Genomic DNA, 19,006 nt, shown 5'->3' on the forward strand with positions numbered 1-19,006 from the left:
TCATCTTCAAGGAACTCCTCCACTTGAAGGTTCTTGAACTCGGACCCGTTGTCACTCCTTATCTTCTTCACCTTGAGCTCAAACTCATTTTGAGCTCTCCTGAGAAAGCGCTTGAGGGTCCCTTGGGTTTCAGACTTATCCTGCAAAAAGAACACCCAAGTGAAGCGGGAAAAATCATCTACAATAACTAGACCATACTTACTCCCTCCTATGCTCAGATAGGCGACAGGTCCGAAGAGGTCCATATGCAGCAGCTCCAGGGGTCTTGAAGTGGTCATCACGTTCTTGCTGTGATGTGCTCCTCCCACTTGTTTACCTGCTTGACAAGCTGCACAAGGTCTATCTTTTTCGAAATGCACGTTAGTCAAACCTATCACGTGTTCTCCCTTTAGAAGCTTGTGAAGGTTCTTCATCCCCACATGTGCTAAGCGGCGATGCCACAGCCAGCCCATGCAAGTCTTAGCCATTAAGCATGCATCTAGACCGGCCTCTTCTTTTGCAAAATCAACTAAATAAAGTTTGCCGTCTAATACACCCTTAAAAGCTAGTGAACCATCACTTCTTCTAAAAACAGACACATCTACATTTGTAAACAGACAGTTATATCCCATATTGCACAATTGACTAACAGATAGTAAATTATATCCTAGTGACTCTACTAAAAACACATTAGAGATAGAGTGCTCATTAGAAATTGCAATTTTACCTAACCCTTTTACCTTGCCTTGATTCCCATCACCGAATACAATTGAATCTTGGGAATCCTTATTTTTGACGTAGGAGGTGAACATCTTCTTCTCCCCCGTCATATGGTTTGTGCATCCGCTGTCGATAATCCAGCTTGAACCCCCGGATGCATAAACCTGCAAGGCAAATTTAGGCTTGGGTCTTAGGTACCCAACTCATGTTGGGTCCTACAAGGTTAGCACAAATATCTTTAGGGACCCAAATGCAAGTTTTGTCTCCCTTGCATTTTGCCCCTAACTTCCTAGCAATTACTTTTCTACCCTTTCTACAAATTGCAAATGAAGTATTCAAAGCACAATAAATTGTAGAAGGTTCATTCACTACTTTCCTAGGAGCATGAATAACATTCTTTCTAGACACATGATGAATAGCATTTCTCCTAGACATATTTCTACCATGCATATAGGAAGAACTAGAAGCAAACATGGCATGAGAGTCAAAATCATCAAAAGCATTATAACTCCTATAAGCATTTCTAGTTTGTCTCCTATCATAATACATAAAGGCATGGTTCTTTTGCACATTACTAGCCATAGGGGCCTTCCCTTTCTCCTTGGCGGGAATGGGAGCCTTATGGCTTGTTAAGTTCTTAGCTTCTCTCTTGAAGCCAAGTCCATCCTTAATTGAGGGGTGTCTACCAATTGTGTAGGCATCCCTTGCAAATTTTAGCTTATCGAAATCATTCTTGCTAGTCTTAAGTTGAGCATTAAGACTAGCCAGTTCATCATTAAGCTTGGAAATTGAAACTAGGTGTTCACTACAAGCATCAATGTCAAAATCTTTACACCTAGTACAAATTTCAACATGTTCTACACAAGAATTGGATTTATTTGCTACTTCTAATTTAGCATTTAAATCATTGTTGACACCTTTCAAAGTAGAAATGGTTTCATGACAAGTAGATAGTTCAAAAGAAAGCATTTCATTTCTTTTAACTTCTAAAGCATAGGATTTTTGTGCCTCAACAAATTTATCATGCTCTTCATACAACAAATCCTCTTGCTTTTCTAAAAGTATATTCTTTTCATTCAAGGCATCAATTAATTCATTAATTTTGTCTATCTTAGATCTATCTAAGCCCTTGAACAAACATGAATAATCTACTTCATCCTCATCACTAGATTCGTCCTCACTTGAAGAAGCATAGGTAGAGTTGCGAGTACATACCTTCTTCTCCCTTGCCATAAGGCATGTGTGACGCTCGTTGGGGAAGAGGGTTGATTTGTTGAAGGCGGTGGCGGCGAGTCCTTCATTGTCGGAGTCGGACGAGGAGCAATCCGAGTCCCACTCCTTGCCTAGATGCGCCTCGCCCTTTGCCTTCTTGTAATGCTTCTTCTTTTCCCTCTTGTTTCCCTTTTCCTGGTCACTATCATTATCGGGACAGTTAGCAATAAAATGACCAAGCTTACCGCATTTGAAGCATGATCGCTTCCCCTTGGTCTTAGTCTTGCTCGGCTGTCCATTGCGACCCTTTAGCACCGTCTTGAATCTCTTGATAATGAGGGCCATTTCTTCTTCATTAAGTCCGGCCGCCTCAATTTGCGCCACCTTGCTGGGTAGCGCCTCCTTGTTCCCTGTGGCTTTGAGAGCGAAAGGTTGCGGCTCGTTGATCGGTCCATTTAAGGCGTCGTCCACATACCTTGCCTCCTTGATCATCATTCGCCCGCTGACGAATTTTCCTAGGACTTCTTCGGGCGACATTTTGGTGTACCTGGGATTCTCACGAATATTATTCACCAAATGAGGATCAAGAACGGTAAAGGACCTGAGCATTAGTCGGACGACGTCGTGGTCCGTCCATCGCGTGCTTCCGTAGCTCCTTATTTTGTTGATAAGGGTCTTGAGCCGGTTGTATGTCTGAGTTGGCTCCTCGCCCCTTATCATCGCGAACCGTCCAAGCTCGCCCTCCACCAACTCCATTTTGGTGAGCAAGGTAGCGTCATTTCCCTCATGAGAGATCTTGAGGGTATCCCAGATTTGCTTGGCGTTATCCAAGCCACTCACTTTATTATATTCATCCCTGCACAATGAGGCTAGAAGAACAGTAGTAGCTTGTGCATTCTTATGGATTTGCTCATTAATGAATATGGGACTATCCGAACTATTAAAGTGCATTCCACTATCTACAATCTCCCATATGCTAGGATGGAGAGAGAATAGGTGACTACGCATTTTGTGGCTCCAAAATCCGTAGTCCTCCCCATCAAAGTGTGGGGGCTTGCCGAGTGGAATGGAAAGCAAATGTGAATTTGAACTTTGCGGAATACGAGAGTAGTCAAAAGAAAAGTTATAATTAACCGGTTTCCTTTGTTTGTCGTGGTCGTCGTCCTTTTGGGAAGAAGAGGACTCATCGCTGTCGTAGTAGACGATCTCCTTGATGCGTCTTGTCTTCTTCTTCTTCCCATCTCTTCGCTTGTGGCCCGAGCCCGAGTCATTGGACTTGTCATCCCTTGGCTCGTTGACGAAGGACTCCTTCTCCTTGTCGTTGATCACAATTCCCTTCCCCTTAGGATCCATCTCTTCGGGCGGTTAGTCCCTTTCTTGAAGAGAACGCCTCTGATACCAATTGAGAGCACCTAGAGGGGGGGGGGGTGAATAGGTGATCCTGTAAAACTTCAAAACTTAAGCCACAAAAACTTGTTAAGTGTTAGCACAATTATGGCCAAGTGGCTAGAGAGGAGTCAAAACACAATAACCACAAGAAATCAATCACAGAGATGACACGGTGGTTATCCCGTGGTTCGGCCAAGTACAAAACTTGCCTACTCCACGTTGTGGCGTCCCAACGGACGAGAGTTGCACTCAACTCCTCTCAAGTGATCCAATGATCAACTTGAATACCACGGTGTTCTTGCTTTTCTTTTCTCAATCCCGTTTGCAAGGAATCTCCACAACTTGGAGCCTCTCGCCCTTACAAAAGATGTTCACAGAGAATCACAGAGCAAGGGAGGGATTAGCAACTCACACACGACACAAAGATCACAGCCAATACGCACACACAAGACCCAGACTTGAGCTCAAGAGACTAGCACACTAGAACGGAGCTCAAATCACTAGAATGTCGAACAAGTGCGCGAGATTGATGTGTGAGTGATCAAGAGTGCTCAAGGAATGCTTGGTTATCTCCTCCATGCGCCTAGGGGTCCCTTTTATAGCCCCAAGGCAGCTAGGAGCCGTTGAGAGCACATCTGGAAGGCTATCCTTGCCTTCTGTCGTCGGGCGCACCGGACAGTCCGGTGCACACCGGACAGTGTCCGGTGCCCGATTTCTTTCCTTAACAGGCGCAGCCGACCGTTGCCGACCACTGCAGATCTGGCGCACCGGACAGTCCGGTGCACACCGGACAGTCCGGTGCTTCCTTCCGACCGTTGGCTCGGCCACGTGTCGCGCGGCGATCGTGCGGCCGACCGTTGGCCTGGCCGACCGTTGGCTCACCGGACAGTCCGGTGCACACCGGACAGTCCGGTGAATTTTAGCCGAAGTCGCCGGAGAAAAACCCGAGAGCGGCCTCTTCGGCCGAGGCAGCCTGGTGCACCGGACACTGTCCGGTGCACCACCGGACACTGTCCGGTGCACCACCGGACAGTCCGGTGCCCCAGACCGAAACAGCCCCTTGGCTGCACACAGCCAAGTCTTCTCTTCTCTTCTTCTTTCTGTTTCTAACACTTAGACAAATATATTAGTACACAAAACCAATGTACTAAGACTTAGAAACATACCTTTGTTGAAGATTTGCACTTTGTTCATCCATGGGCATTGATTTACATTTAAGCACTTGTGTTGACACTCAATCACCAAAATACTTAGAAATGGTCCAAGGGCACATTTCCCTTTCAGGTGTGTAAACTAAATATCTCATGATTCGCTTCACGACCCTAAGGTGAACTTCCTTAGGGTCGGCTTGGAACCTTGCACATATGCATACAGAAAGCATAATATCCGGTCGAGATGCACATAAATAGAGTAAGGATCCTATCATCGACCGGTATACCTTTTGATCTACGGATTTACCTCCCGTGTCGAGGTCGAGATGCCCATTGGTTCCCATGGGTGTCTTGATGGGCTTGAATATCTTGAATGTACTTTGTTTGGCTGATGAAGGTGCCCTCTTGGAGTTGCTTGACTTGGAATCCTAGAAAATACTTCAACTCCCCCATCATAGACATCTCGAATTTTTGAATCATGATCCTACTAAACTCTTCACATATAGATTTGTTAGTAGACCCAAATATGATATCGTCAACATAAATTTGGCATACAAACAAATCATTTGCAATAGTTTTAGTGAATAAAGTAGGATCGACCTTTCCGAGTTTGAAGCCATTAGTGATAAGAAAATCTCTTAGGCATTCATACCATGCTCTTGGGGCTTGCTTGAGCCCATAAAGCGCCTTAGAGAGTTTATAGACATGGTTAGGATACTCACTATCTTCAAAGCTGGGAGGTTGCTCAACATAGACCTCTTCCTTGATTGGTCCATTGAGGAAGACACTCTTCACGTCCATTTGATAAAGCTTAAAGCCATGGTAAGTAGCATAGGCAAGTAATATACGAATTGACTCGAGCCTAGCTATGGGTGCATAGGTTTCACCAAAATCCAAACCTTCGACTTGTGAATACCCTTTGGCCACAAGTCATGCCTTGTTCCTTGTCAGCACACCATGCTCATCTTGTTTGTTGCGGAAGACCCACTTGGTTCCTACAACATTTTGGTTAGGACGTGGAACCAAATGTCGTACCTCATTCCTTGTGAAGTTGTTGAGCTCCTCTTGCATCGCCAACACCCAATTCGAATCTTGAAGTGCTTCCTCTACCCTGTGTGGCTCAATAGAGGAAACAAAAGAGTAGTGTTCACAAAAATGAGCAACACGAGATCGAGTAGTTACCCCCTTATGAATATCTCCTAGGATGGTGTTAACGGGGTGATCTCGTTGGATTGCTTGGTGGACTCTTGGGTGTGGCGGCCTTTGATCTTGTTCATCTTCCTTGTCTTGATCATGGGCATCTCCCCCTTGATCATAGCCCTCCTCTTGAGATGGCTCATTTTCTTGATCTTCTCCTTCATCATCCTGGGCCTCATCCTCATCTTGAGTTGGTGGAGATGCTTGCATGGAGGAAGATGGTTGATCTTGTGCTTGAATGGGCTCTTCGGATTCCTTAGGACACACATCCCCAATGGACATGTTCCTTAGCGCGACGCATGGAGCCTCTTCATCATCTAATTCATCAAGATCAACTTGCTCTACTTGAGAGCCGTTAGTCTCATCAAACACAATGTCACAAGAAACTTCAACTAGTCCAGTGGACTTGTTAAAGACTCTATATGCCCTTGTGTTTGAATCATAACCAAGTAAAAAGCCTTCTACAGACTTAGGAGCAAATTTTGACTTTCTACCTCTTTTAACAAGAATAAAGCATTTGCTACCAAAGACTCTAAAATATGAAACATTGGGCTTTTTACTAGCGAGGAGTTCGTATGATGTCTTCTTGAGGATTCGGTGTAGATATAACCGGTTGATGGCGTAGCAAGCGGTGTTGACCGCCTCGGCCCAAAACCGATCCAAAGTCTTGTACTCATCAAGCATGGTCCTTGCCATGTCCAAAAGAGTTCTATTTTTCCTCTCCACTACACCATTTTGTTGTGGCGTGTAGGGAGAAGAAAACTCATGCTTGATGCCCTCCTCCTCAAGAAAGCCTTCTATTTGTGAGTTCTTGAACTCCGTCCTATTATCGCTTCTTATTTTCTTGATTCTTAAGCCGAACTCATTTTGAGCCCATCTTAAGAATCCCTTCAAAGTCTCTTGGGTTTGAGATTTTTCCTGTAAAATGAATACCCAAGTTAAGCGAGAATAATCATCCACAATAACTAGACAGTACTTACTCCCGCCGATGCTTATGTAAGCTATCGGGCCGAATAAATCCATGTGGAGTAACTCCAGTGGCTGTCAGTCGTCATGATGTTCTTATGTGGATGATGAACACCAACTTGCTTCCCTGCTTGGCATGCGCTACAAATCCTGTCTTTCTCAAAATGAACATTTGGTTAGTCCCAAAATGTGCTCTCCCTTTAGAAGCTTGTGAAGATTCTTCATCCCAACATGGGCTAGTCGGCGATGCCAGAGCCAACCCATGTTAGTCTTAGCAATTAATCAAGTATCGAGTTCAGCTCTATTGAAATCAACTAAGTATAGCTGACCCTCTAATACTCCCTTAAAAGCTACTGAATCATCACTTCTTCTAAAGACAATAACACCTGTATCCGTAAAAAGACAGTTGTAACCCATTTTGCATAATTGAGAAACAGAAAGCAAGTTGTAATCTAAAGAATCTACAAGAAAAACATTGGAAATGGAGTGGTCAGGTGATATAGCAATTTTACCCAATCCTTTGACCAAACCTTGATTTCCATCCCTGAATGTGATAGCTCGTTGGGGATCTTGGTTTTTCTCATAGGAGGAGAACATTATTTTCTCCCCAATCATATGGTTTGTGCACCCGCTGTCGATGATCCAACTTGAGCCCCCGGATGCATAAACCTACAAATCAAATTTAGTTCTTGATTTTAGGTACCCAAATAGTTTTGGGTCCTTTGACATTAGATACAAGAACTTTGGGTACCCAAACACAAGTCTTTGATCCCTTGTGTTTGCCCCCAACATATTTGGCAACTACCTTGCCTAATTTGTTAGTTAGCACATAAGAAGCATCAAAAGTTTTGAATGAAACATTATGATCACTTGATGCAGCAGGAGTTTTCTTCTTAGGCAATTTAGCATGAGTGGATTGCCTAGAACTAGATGTCTCACTCTTATACATAAAAGCATGATGAGATCCATAGTGAGACTTCCTAGAATGAATTCTCCTAATTTTGTGTTCGGGATAGCCGGCAGGGTACAAAATGTAACCCTCGTTATCCTGAACCATGGGAGCTTTGCCCTTAACAAAGTTAGATAATCTTTTAGGAGGGGCATTAAGCTTGACATTGTCTCCCTGTTGGAAGCCAATGCCATCCTTAATGCTAGGGCGTCTCCCACTATAGAGCATACTTCTAGCAAATTTAAATTTCTCATTTTCCAAGTCATGCTCATTGATTTTAGCAGTTAATGTAGCTATATGATCATTTTGTTGTTTAATTAAAGTAAGGTGATCATGAATAGCATCTACATTAACATCTCTACATCTAGTGTATATAGAAACATGATCAACGGTAGATGTAGAAGGTTTGCAATCACTTAATTCAACAATCTTAGCATGTAAAATGACATTCTCATCTCTAAGATTGGAAATGGAAACATTGCAAACATCCAAGTCTTTAGCCTTAGCAATTAATTTTTCATTCTCATTCCTAAGGCTAGCAAGAGAGGCATTCAATTTATCAATCATAGCAATTAATCTAGCATTATCATTTTTAAGATTGACAATTGAATCATCACAAGTGTTTGACTTCTCAACCTTAGCATTCTCAATTCTAAGGTTGGAAATAGTGTCATGGCAACTACTTAGCTCACTAGTTAATTTTTTATTTTTCTCTACCTCCTGCGCATAAGCATTTTTTGTCATAACATGCTTTTTATTTTCTTTGATAAGGAAGTCCTCTTGGCTATCCAAGAGTTCATCCTTCTCATGAATGGCACTAATCAATTCATTTAATTTCTCTTTTTGTTGCATGTTAAGATTGGCAAAAAGAGTAAGCAAGTTATCCTCCTCATCACTAGAATTATCCTCATCACTAGAGGTTGCATATTTAGTGGAGGATTTTGATTTTACCTTCTTCTTCTTGCCGTCCTTCGCCATAAGACACTTGTGACCGACGTTGGGGAAGAGGAGCCCTTTGTTGACGGCGATGTTGGCGGCGTCCTCGTCGGAGGAGGAGTCGGTGGAGCTCTCGTCGGAGTCCCACTCCCGGCAAACATGGGCATCGCCGCCCTTCTTCTTGTAGTACCTCTTCTTTTCTCTCCTCTTTCCCTTCTTGTCGTCGCCCCTGTCACTATCACTAGATAATGGACATTTAGCAATGAAATGACCGGGCTAACCACTTTTGTAGCAAACCTTCTTGGAACGGGGCTTGTAATCTTTCCCCTTCCTTTGCTTGAGGATTTGGCGGAAGCTCTTGATGATGAGCGCCATCTCCTCATTGTCGAGCTTGGAGGCGTCGATGGGGACTCTATTCGGTGTAGAGTCTTCTTTCCTCTCCTTCGTTGCCTTGAATGCAACGGGTTGTGCTTTGGGTACGGAGGAGGAGGCGCCTTGCTCGATGATCTTCTTGGAGCCTTTGATCATTAATTCAAAGCTCACAAATTTGCCTATCACTTCCTCGGGAGACATTAGTTTATATCTTGGATCACCACGAATTAATTGAACTTGAGTGGGGTTAAGAAATACGAGTGATCTAAGAATAACCTTGACCATTTCATGGTCATCCCACTTGGTGCTCCCGAGGTTGCGCACTTGATTCACCAAGGTTTTTAGCCGGTTGTACATGGCTTGCGGGTCTTCTCCTTGGTTGAGCATGAAGCGACCGAGCTCCCCCTCGATCGTTTCCCTCTTGGTGATCTTCGTCACCTTGTCTCCTTCGTGCGCCGTTTTGAGTACGTCCCAAATCTCCTTAGCGCTCTTCAATCCTTGCACCTTGTTATACTCCTCTCGACTTAGAGAGGCGAGGAGTATTGTGGTGGCTTGTGAGTTGAAGTGCCGGATTTGGGCAACTTCGTCTGAATCATAGTCCTCATCCCCTATGGATGGTACCTGTACACCAAACTCAACAACATCCCAAATACTAGTGTGGAGTGAGGTTAGGTGATGCCTCATTTTATCACTCCACATGTTATAATCTTCACCATAAAAAACCAGTGGTTTGCCTAATGGGACGGAAAGTAATGGAGTACGTTTAGAAATGCGAGGGTAGTGTAGGGGGATCTTACTAAACTTCTTGCACTCATGGCGCTTAGAAGTTACGGACGACGCGTCAGAGCCGGAGGTGGATGGCGACGAAGAATCGATCTCGTAGTAGACCACTTTCTTCATCTTTTTCTTTTTGTCGCCACTCCGATGCGACTTGTTGTGGGAATGTGATTCTCCCTTTCCTTTGGAGCCGGACTCCCTTGATGGAACCTTCCCGAGGCTTGTAGCGGGCTTCTCGTCGGTCACCATCTCCTTCTTGGCGTGATCTCCCAACATCACTTCGAGCGGTTAGGCTCTAATGAAGCACTGAGCTCTGATACCAATTGAAAGTCGCCTAGAGGGGGAGGTGAATAGGCGGAATCTGAAAATTATAAACTTAAGCACAAATACAAGCTGGGGTTAGCGTTAGAAATATAAACGAGTCCGAAAGAGAGGGCGAAAAACAAATCACAAGCAAATAAGAATGGATGACATGGTGATTTGTTTTACCGAGGTTCGGTTCTTGCAAACCTACTCCCCGTTGAGGTGGTCACAAAGACCGGGTCTCTATCAACCCTTTCCCTCTCTCAAACGGTCACTTAGACCGAGTGAGCTTCTCTTATCAATCAAATGGGACACTAAGTCCACTACAAGGACCACCACACAATTGGCGTCTCTTGTTTTGATTGCAAGTGTTATGGAAACAAGAATGAGGAAGAAGAAAAGCAATCCAAGCGTAAGAGCTCAAAAGAACACAAAAGTCTCTCTCTCTAGTCACTAATTTGTTTGGAGTGATTCCGGACTTGGGAGAGGATTTGATCTCTTTGTGTGTGTCTTGTATTGAATGCTATAGCTCTTGTATGAGGTTTGAAGACTGAAAACTTAGATGCATTGAAGTGTGGTGGTTGGGGGGGGTATTTATAGCCCCAACCACCAAAAGAACCATTGGTGAGGGCTTCTGTCGAATGGCGCACCGCGCACCGGACACTGTCCGGTGCGCCAGCCACGTCACCAGGCCATTGGGTTCCAACCGTTGGAGCTCTGACAATTGGGGCCATCGGACAGTCCAGTGGTGCATCGGACAGGTCCTGTAGACTGCCCGGTGCGCCTTCTGGCGCCTGCTCTAACTTCTGCGCGCGCAGGCGCGCACTGTAGCGCATTTAATGCCTTCTACAGACGACCGTTGGCACGAAGTAGCCGTTGCTCCGCTGGCACACCAGACAGTCCGGTGTTGCACCAGACAGTCCGGTGAATTATAGCGGAGCGGCCTCCCAAATTCCCGAAGCTGGCAAGTTCGAGAGAATCCTCCCTGGTGCATCGGACACTGTCCGGTGGCACACTGGACAGTCCGGTGTGCCAGACCAGGGCTGCCTTTGGTTTAACTTTGCTCCTTTTATTTGAACCTTTTCTTGGACTTTATATTGGTTTGAGTTGAACCTTTGGCACCTATAGAACTCATAATCTAGAGCAAACTAGTTAGTCTAATACTTTGTGTTGGGCAATTCAACCACCAAAATTCATATTGGAAAAGGTTTGACCCTATTTCCCTTTCACAAATACTATCTAACATGTATGATTTGAAGCATCTGAAGGAAATGCGCGTTCCATAAAGAAACTAGAAATTAGAAAAATGCCTTAGCATGATAACAAGTAGAATGTGGACCATATTCTTATGCTATACAGTAAAATTTATATATAATTGCATTGAAGAGTTTATTACCTTTAGGTTAGCTTTCTCTAATTCAGATACGACTACCATAGACCTTGTTGTGTCAAAAGTGATACCACTCTTGCTTAAGGCTGCAGCAACAAACTTCCAATTCTCTTTATAATGCCTCTAATGTCTTTCAACTTGAGTAGCAGTGACCCCCATATTGAATTGTCTGTTCAATGCCTCAGCACACTTGAAGTAGTGTTGTTTTTTAATCTTAAAACCAACATGTTGTTCTTTTATGAAGTCAGTAAACCAACCAAGCATAAACTTGCTTTGATTTACATCCCACACAATGGTCCTCTCAATCTTCTCTTTTCCTTTACTCATCAATAAATTTCAGCAATAAAGGCACAAACAAAACACCATGAATATAACATAAATAGGGTCTGAGTACAGCAACATAATACCATAAAATAGATTCTCATTACAGCCACATAAAACCATAAAATAGGTTCTCATTATAGCCACATAAAAAGATCAATTTCCATCCCAATCGTCCCACATTTGTTGCGCTAGCTGATCACGCATAGTGGCCCAAAGTTTATTATCTCTGTTCATATTAGCATGGGTACGACTGCTTCTTGGAAGACTTCCAAACCATGCCTCATCTTCATAAACATAAATACCAATCCCATCCTCTATTATGAAGTTGTGCAAAGCACAACAAGCCAAAACTATCTTCACTTGAGTTTTGAGAGGGAAGAACGATTGGCTTGTGAGTATCTTAAATCTATTTTTGAGTGTACCAAATGCTCGTTCTATCGTTGTCCTAAGAGAAGAGTGTCGAAGGTTGAACAGTTCTTCTGGATTCTCTAGCTGCCTAGTACCTTGAAACTCCTTAAGATTGTACCAAACACCCCTATATGGAGGTAATATGCCAGGTCGTGCTGCATAACCCGCGTCTGCTAGAAAGAAATGACCTACAATTGGATTTAACTAAAATTAGCTAGTCATTTTACAAGCCAAAAAAGGTAAGTCGTGTGTCTTGTCTACTACCTTCGGGAATTTTTAAGCCTGAGGGACGTGACAATGCATCTTGGAGCACAAATGAGTCATGAGCTGATCCTTCCCATCCAGTCAACACATATGTAAACCTAAGATCAAAATCCACGATAGCTAACACATTCTGTGTTGGGTAGTGTTTTCAACCTCTAAACCTATCCTGCATATAAATGGGGACCCATGATGGTACATGTGTGCCATCGAGTGCTCCTACACATCTCTATCAAATAGAAAAATGGGTATTTGTAAGTACCTACTATAAGGATCAATTCCATTTATATATGTGTGTGTGAGATATGTTACCTCAAAGTAAGGGTGAAATCTTCCCGGGCTACTAGATATCTTTGGATGTGTCTCTATGGTTCTCATAGCAATGAGGTCACATGACATGACACATAGAGCATCTAAAACAAGGTTGAAGTACCTGCTAACTGTTTCTCCGGACCGTAGGAATTCAAACCCAACTGACCTATTTGTCCATCTATGACCAACAAACTTTAAGAACATAGCAACCTGTTCTTCAATAGAGACATTGATGGTATCCTCTAACAGCCTACGAGACCTTAAATGGCTACATAACCTATGGAAAACAAATTTGCGCATGCGCAACTCACTAATACAATTGGCTTTTGTCCCATTATACAACCGGTTGAGCCGCCTCTCTCGTTCCAAATCTCATTGTAACAAAGGACCATATTTGATACTCTTCTTATGTAATCTAGCCAGTTTATACCACAAAAAAACCACACAAATGTTAGTGCAAATGAGCACCCTTCTTCTTCGGAGGTACTGGTTGTAACTATTGCAATATTGAAGATACATCTCCTCCACACCCATCTAGACAAATTAAAAACTAATTACAATCTTTAGAATCTTGGAAAATGCAAGTTTCAGAGAGTAGAATTTCAGTTACCTTTAGAATCAGTTACTCAGTTCGCAGAATCAAAATAGGTGCACTCCTAATCCTGTACAAGCAGAAAATAGAATCATGAGATGCTACAACAAGCAAAGTCGTTCTAGCTCATCCAATGTTGTATATACCTTTGAAATCAGATTGCTATGCTTTAAATAGATGTGAACCTGCCTTTCTTGCAACAGGTCTGAGAATCAAAATAGAAAAAATAGTGAGCCTTTCTTGTGATGTGAGAACCAATCTGAGAACAAACCCACCATTAACAAGGACACAATTCTTTGTAGACTAGAAAAACTAAGGAAACGCGTACCCTATTTATCAGTACTGCATTATTTTTCAGAGTTCCTTGCACTTGTCCCAATCAGAGTTGAGCCTATCCTGTTTGGTTAAGCTGTAGTTATGGAGAAAAAGCTGCCGGAAACCACATGTCAGCTATTTATCATATGTTTCTAAATAAACAGGGTGTGCTTGATTCTACTTTTAAAATCTTGTGCTTCGAAAAAATAGCTAAACATCTTAACTTCGTATGCATCGACCCACCCCCGCGGGGGCTCTAGCAACCCTACCCACCTCCGTCTACCATGCTGCCCATCCTCCCCTCCCCCACCACTTCCAGCCCCTCGCACTGCAACTAACGGCAACAGCCTACTCGGACCAATAGCAACATTGTATACTAGCAGCTCGGTGTCCAGACCTGTGAAGGGAGCGACGTTGAAAGGGAAATAGGATCAAACCTTTTCCTATAAATGATTTTAGTGGTTGAAATGCTCAACACAAATATTGGACTAACTAGTTTGCTTTAGATTATATGTTCTACAAGTGCATAAAAGTTCAACACAAACCAATAAAAAATAAAAGACAGGGTTCAATTTCAAAGGAGCAACAATCTTGAGAGTGCTCTGGTCTGGCACACCGAACTGTCCGGTGTGCCATTGGACTAGGGATGGCAATGGATGTGATTTATCCGCGTACCCGCGAATAAAAAACCCGTTGGGCACGGTTTTGGGTACGAGCCTGTACCCGTGGATACGGATACGAGTAGCATTTGATATCCATGGATATTTTTAAAATAGGTACGAAAAATCAGTATCCATACCCGAATATCCGAATATCCATTAAAGTAACATGACATGTGGGGTCATTGGAGTTTGGAACCACTTCACAGACCACAACCAGCCTAAGTCCCGTTGCGGCCTGCCCATCTCCTGACTGTCTAGCCTCTCCAAATCCCCAATCGTGTTTTTATCATATTTAAATTTGCTGGACAAATATGTTATCATATTTGAATTTGCTGGATTTAAATATGTTGTATGTGTAGTGGGCAAACGAATATATCCGTGGATATCCATTACCCGCGGGTAACGAATGTGGATACTATTTTTTATCCGTAGCGGGTAATGGGTACGAGTTCGGATATCGGATATAAGTCGCGGATATGGATGTCCAGAGACACTATCCGTTAATAGTTTATCCGTTTCCATCCCTACACCGAACAGTGTCCGGTGCACCAGAACCGTACAAGTCCCAACTCGCCACTCTCGGGTTTTTCCAGCGTCGCTCCGCTATAATTCACCGGACCGTCCGGTGTGCCACCGGACTGTCCGGTGCACCAGCGGAACAACGGCTCCTTCACGGAATGGTCAACTGCATAGTGCCCCTGACAGCGCTACAGTTTGCGGCAGAAGTCAGAGCAGAGGTCAGAGGCGCACCAGACAGTAAACAGTGCCTGTCCGGTGTGACACCAGACTGTCCGGTGCGACACCGGACTGTCCGGTGCCACTAGAAGTCAGCGCTCCAACGGTCGACTGCGTCAAAACCCTAACGGTTGGGTGACGTGGCTGGCACACCGGACAGTGTCCGGTGCGCCCATCGATAGCAGCCTGCCCCAACGGTTGTTTTAGTGGGTGAGGGCTATAAATACCCCTCAACCACCACCACTCCAACCATCCAAGCATTCAACACTCCTCATTCAATACAAGAGCAAAGTGCAACACTCCAAGACACAAATCAAAGCCACCAATCCAATCAAAGTCCTCAATTCAATTCTAATGCTTTAGGACTTGTGAGATGATCGTTCTTGTGTTTCTTTGTTGCTCTTGTTGCTTGGTTGGCTTTCTTCTTTCTCTCATTCTTACTCTCAGAGCCTTGTAAGCGAAGTAAGAGACACCAATCCTGTGGTGGTCCTTGTGGGGTCTAAGTGACCCGAGAAATCAAGGAATGAAGCTCACTCGGTCTAGGTGACCGTTTGAGAGAGGGAAAGGGTTGAAAGAGACTCGGTCTTTGTGACCACCTCAACGGGGACTAGGTTCTTTAGAACCGAACCTCGGTAAAACAAATCACCGTGTCATCCGCTTTATTTCTTGGTTGATTTGTTTTCACCTTCTCTCCCAGACTTAATATTCGCTCTAACGCTAACCCTGACTTATAGTGTGTGCTTAAGTTTGTAATTTTTAGAATCCGCCTATTCACCCCCTCTAGGCGACTTTCAATTGGTATCAGAGCCCGGTACTTCATTAGAGTCTAACCACTCGAAGTGATGTCGGGAGATCACGCCAAGAGGGAGATTGTGACCGGTGACAAGCCCGCAAGCCTAGGGAAGGCTCCATCAAGGGAGTCCGACAACAAGGTGAAGGAAGGATCCCCTTAGCTTCACATATCAAGTCGCATCGGAGTGGCGACAAGAAGAAAAAGATGAAGAAGGTGGTCTACTATGAGACCGATTCATCATCACCTTCTACATCCGGCTCCGACGTGCCGTCCATCACTTCTAAGCGCCATGAGCACAAGAAGTATATTAAGATGCCACTTCGTTATCCCCGCATTTCTAAATGCGCTCCCTTACTTTCCATTCCCTTAGGCAAACCACCAGTTTTTATGGTGAAGATTATTGTATGTGGAGTGATAAAATGAGGCATCATCTAACCTCACTCCACGCAAGCATTTGGGACATTGTTGAGTTTGGAGCGTAGGTACCATCGGTGGGGGACGAAGGCTATGAATCGGACGAGGTCGCCCAAATCAAGCACTTTAACTCCCAAGCAACTACTATACTCCTCGCCTCCTTGTGTCGAGAGGAGTATAATAAAGTGCAAGGGTTGAAGAGTGCCAAGGAGATTTGGGACGTGCTCAAGACCGCACACGAAGGAGATGAGGTGACCAAGATCACCAAGCGGGAGACGATCAAGGGGGAGCTCGGTCGATTTGTCCTCAACCAAGGAGAGGAGCCACAAGCGATGTACAACCGGCTCAAGACCTTGGTGAATCAAGTGTGCAACCTTGGGAGCACTAAATGGGATGACCATGAAATGGTCAAGGTTATTCTAAGATCACTTGTTTTTCACAATCCTACGCCAGTTCAATTAATACGTGGTGATCCTAGATATAAGCTAATGTCTCCCGAGGAAGTGATAGGAAAATTTGTGAGCTTTGAGTTGATGATCAAAGGCTCCAAACAAATCGTCAACTTGGAGCAAGGTGGCACCTCTACACCCGAGGTGCAACTCGTTGCATTCAAAGCGACGGAGGAGAAGAAAGAGGAGTCTACATCGAGTAGGCTCCCCATCAACGCCTCCAAGCTTGACAATGAGGAGATGGCGCTCATCATCAAGAGCTTCCGCCAAATCCTCAAGCAAAGGAGGGGGAAGGACTACAAACCCCGCTCCAAGAGGGTGTGCTACAAGTGTGGTAAGCCTGGTCATTTTATCGCTAAATGTCCTATGTCTAGTGATAGTGACAGGGGTGCCGACAAGAAGGGAAAGAGGAAGGAAAAGAAGAAGTACTACAAGAAGAAGGGCGGCGATGCCCACGTGTGTCAGGAATGGGACTCCGAAGAGAGCTCCACCGACTCCTCCTCCGACGAGGATGTCGCCAACATCACCGTAAACAAGGGCCTTCTCTTCCCCAACATCGGCCACAAGTGCTTCATGGCAAAAGACGGCAAAAAGAAGAAGTTAAAATCTAGAGCCACCACTAAATATATAACATCTAGTGATGAGGGTAGCTCTAGTGATGATGAAGATGATCTCCTTACTCTTTTTGCCAACCTTAACATGCAACAAAAGGAAAAAATGAATGAACTAATAGGAGCTATTAATGAGAAGGATGAACTTTTGGATAGCTAAGAGGAATTCCTTATTAAGGAAAACAAAAGGCATGTTAAAGTAAAAAATGCTTATCCTCAGGAAGTAGAGAAAAATGAAAACTTGACTAAAGAGCTTAGCATTTGCCATGACACTGTTTCCAACCTTAGAACTGAGAATGCTAGTTTAATTGCTAAGGTTGAAAAATTAAATGTTTATAATGATTCAACTGTCAATCTTAAAAATAAAAATGCTAGTTTAATTGCTAAGATTGATAGATTGACTGAATCAATTTCTAGCCTCAAAACTGAAAATGCTAGATTAATTTCTAAGGCTAAAGATTTGGATGTTTGCAATGATGCTATTTCCAGTCTTAGAAATGAGAATGCTGTTTTACATGCTAAGATTGATGAATCAAATACTTGCAAACCCTCTACATCTACTATTGATCATGTTTTTATTTGCACTAGATGTAGATATGTTAATGTTGATGCTATTCATGATCACCTTGCTTTGATTAAACAACAAAATGATCGCATAGCTACATTAATTGCTAAAAATAATGAGCATGAGATTGAAAATGAAAATTTTAAATTTGCTAGAAGTATGCTCTATAATGGGAGACACCCTAACATTAAGGATAACATTGGTTTCCAACAGGGAACCAATGTCAAGCTTAATGCCCCTAGGAGATTGTCCAACTTTGTTAAGGGCAAGGCTCCCATGGTTCAGGATAATGAGGGCTATATTTTATATCCTGCAAATTATCCCGAACATAAAATTAGGAGAATTCATGCTAGGAAACCTCATAATGTTTCTCACCATGCTTTTATGTATAAAAATGAGGCTTCCAGCTCTAGGCATTCTACACATATTAAAATGTCTAAAAAGAAAACTCCTACTGCATCAAATGAGCCTATTATTTCATTTAAGACTTTTGATGCTTCTTATATTTTAACTAACAAATCAAGCAAAATAGTTGCCAAATATGTTGGGGCCAAACACAAGGGTTCAAAGACTTGTGTTTGGATACCCAAGTTGCTTGTTTCTAACGTGAAAGGACCCAAGAATGTTTGGGTACCTAAGAACAAGGCCTAAATTGTTTTGCAGGTTTATGCATTCGAGGGCTCAAGTTGGATTATTGATAGCGGATGCACAAACCACATGACAGGGGAAAAAAGGATGTTCTCCTCCTACGAAAAAAACAAAGATCCCCAAAGAGCTATCACATTCGGGGATGGAAATCAAGGTTTGGTCAAAGGACTTGGTAAAATTGCTATATCACCTGACCATTCTATTTCCAATGTTTTTCTTGTAGATTCTTTAGATTACAATTTGCTTTCTGTATCTCAATTATGCAAAATGGGTTACAACTGTCTTTTTAGTAATATAGGTGTTACTGTCTTTAGAGGAAGTGATGATTCAGTAGCATTTAAGGGAGTGTTAGAGGGTCAGCTATACTTAGTTGATTTTAATAGAGCTGAACTTGACACTTGCTTAGTTGCTAAGACTAATGTGGGTTGGCTCTGGCATCACCGACTAGCCCATGTTGGGATGAAGAATCTTCACAAGCTTCTAAAGGGAAAACACATTTTGAGACTAATAAATGTTCATTTTGAGAAAGACAAGGTTTGTAGCGCATGTCAAGCAGGAAAGCAAGTTAGCGCCCAT

The 19,006-nt window shown here is 43.4% G+C and overlaps 1 pseudogene; it reads right to left on the bottom strand.

Annotated features, from left to right (window-relative positions):
* Window positions 1–11,668, bottom strand: part of LOC103637231 (uncharacterized) — a 31,728-nt pseudogene extending 20,060 nt beyond the window's left edge.
* Between the last annotated feature and the right edge of the window lie 7,338 nt (window positions 11,669–19,006).

Source organism: Zea mays, chromosome 8, assembly GCF_902167145.1.
Source record: "Zea mays cultivar B73 chromosome 8, Zm-B73-REFERENCE-NAM-5.0, whole genome shotgun sequence".
Taxonomy (NCBI): domain Eukaryota; kingdom Viridiplantae; phylum Streptophyta; class Magnoliopsida; order Poales; family Poaceae; genus Zea; species Zea mays.